Consider the following 2,521-nt stretch of genomic DNA (forward strand, 5'->3'; position numbering starts at 1 on the left):
GAAAACTTAATCGTTATGCAAACCACCAAAGGGTACATTGACAGCGGAACACTGAACACATCCATACGCATTTACAAAAAAGATCATTGCCGGGCAAATTTTTCGTTTTTTGTTTTTGATAACATTACGAAACCATAGACCTTTTCATTAAAAGAAATAATTCTTTTTTATTTCGGACAGATGTCAAAAAAACTGTTCAAGTAAAGACGATCACATATCTTCTATCTTTGTCAAAAAGCGTTGCTTGATAAAGGTAAAAGATATTTTTTTTTACTTGAATAGAGAATAGTTATTTGACAACTGTTACTGTTTGAAACAATAGCAAATCGATGAAAACCCCTTTTCGCTATGGTCACGAAGTGCGTATTTTAAAAAAGTTGGTTTCCAAATTGAGGCTCTGAACTTAGTATATAATCTTAAGTTCTCACTTGACAAAATATTCTTCAAGCTAATAAAGGCAATAATAATTCATTTTCCTTTTCCTGCTCATAAAGTGATTAATATCAGTTATTTTTGGAATAAATTACGATAAAAAAAGTTTTTTGTAACAGAGAATGAGAGTGTATTACAATTTCCTACGAAAATATAGTTAATTTATGATAAGAACTTCTTACAGTTGTGAGAAATGAATTATTTTTGTTTATTATCAGGGTACCTAAAGATTATTATTTCTAGAAGGGAACTTTTATGATAATGGGAAACGATGGGCATCAGGACATTAGTTGTAATCACGTTTATTTTTGTTATAAATTTTTAATAATAATTCCATCGTGGTAGTGTGTATAGAATTTCCATAAAGATAATACAATCATATCTCTATGAGAAGATTTCATAAGAAAGCAACGAATATAATAATAAGAGAACAGTAAATGATAATATAATATTATTAAAAAAAGATAGTAGATCAAAACATTTAAAATTTATTAATAAGAGAACACTAAATACCAAAATAAATGTTCTAAACTAAGATAGCTAAACAAATATTAAATACATATATAGACAGTAACACACAAACATTTAGTAAATAAAGATCGACATATTGGATATAAGATAAGTACGCTAGAACGGTCCTTGTTTAATAAATGGCATGTGCGTATTTTAATATTGTAATAACTAGTTTTATACAATCTAAACAGTGATAGCTATATTGAAATATTTTCTATTTCTCTTTGAATTTGAATAAAATTGTTGCTTCTCTCACAACCAGTTTGTAGAAGTTCGTAATATAAATAGTCAAATTTTGTTGTAGAAATCATACTTACCTGGCGTAGGGGTTACCGTGATCAACAAGGCGGTTCCCCCAGGGCGAGGCTTTTCCATTGCACTACGGTTAGGCTGACCCTTGCGATTATCCCTAATGTGGATAACTCGGGCGCGTAATTTTTGGTAGTCGGGACTGCGTTCGCGCTATCCCGGTCTTATTGTTAATCAAAAATATATTATAACATTTTCTATTCTACGTCTGTACATGTAACGAGAAGTAGCGGGGACCCGTAATTTAATTGTTTAAAGTGTTAGTAATCGTAATAAATATTCGTTAATTTAGCATTCTGTTACCTAGTATATCGTTTCGTTACACGTTATACTCGTTACTTTTGATACATTTATTTTTTACATAAAATAATATTTCAATTGGTAAGATTCTGAGTCAGCTATCGTTCAACTTAAAGGCTTATTTATATTTTCTCAAAATAATGTAATCACAACAGCGCTTCCACCAATTTTGTAAAACCAAATTCAATTAAAAAAAACTTTTAACATAAAGAAAACCGACTTCAAAAGAAAAACTTTTCCAAAACGAATTAATATGCACTTAAAAGTAAAAAAATAACGATAATATAATGTAGTTAAAATTATTGTTATTTTTGGAGTCGGTGTCACCAAGCTAATGTAGCATACTGTTCTGTCGAAATTATTTCCTTGGCTGACACCGACTCCAAAAATAACAATAATTTTAACTACATTATATTATCGTTATTTTTTTATTTTTAATTCGGTTTTCTTTTTGTTAAAAGTTTTTTTATTTTTATTTTGTGATTTTTAGTGAATTGGAAGTACACTAACTAATTTGTCACTTAAAAAAAATCATCGAAATCGGTTGCCGTGAGTTATTCGTCCTCTTGTCGTGCATACTTTATGCAAATTTAAGACTTTTATGGTTTTCTCATGGATGCCGTTGTCAGAACTGGCCCAAATGGGATAACACGGAAAGCATCAGCTTCCAAATAGATAAAGAATCATCAAAATCGGTTCACCCAGTCGAAAGTTCTGAGGTAACACACATTAAAAAAATACAGTCGAATTGATAACCTCCTTCTTTTTTGATTGAACTCGGTTAAAAATAAAATAATAACAGAGTGAATCAATCCATTTTTATCCATCATCAAACCATCATCCTCAAGTGATGGACTAAAATTTAGACTTTGTTAGATACATAAGCATTTGACCTATTTTTATTTTTTAAATAAAAACTAGTTTTATCTTGACGCTCTTGGCACACTAATTACTTTTCAATCAATTT

At 29.6% G+C, this 2,521-nt stretch overlaps 1 non-coding gene across 1 annotated transcript; it reads left to right on the forward strand.

Annotated features, from left to right (window-relative positions):
* The first annotated feature begins 1,254 nt into the window (after positions 1-1,254).
* Positions 1,255-1,416, forward strand: LOC123294353. Its single transcript, XR_006535099.1, has one exon. It is a non-coding gene; the product is annotated as a U1 spliceosomal RNA (small nuclear RNA).
* The last annotated feature ends 1,105 nt before the right edge of the window (positions 1,417-2,521 follow it).

The sequence above is a fragment of the Chrysoperla carnea genome, chromosome 2, assembly GCF_905475395.1.
Source record: "Chrysoperla carnea chromosome 2, inChrCarn1.1, whole genome shotgun sequence".
In the NCBI taxonomy this organism is placed as follows: Eukaryota; Metazoa; Arthropoda; class Insecta; order Neuroptera; family Chrysopidae; genus Chrysoperla; species Chrysoperla carnea.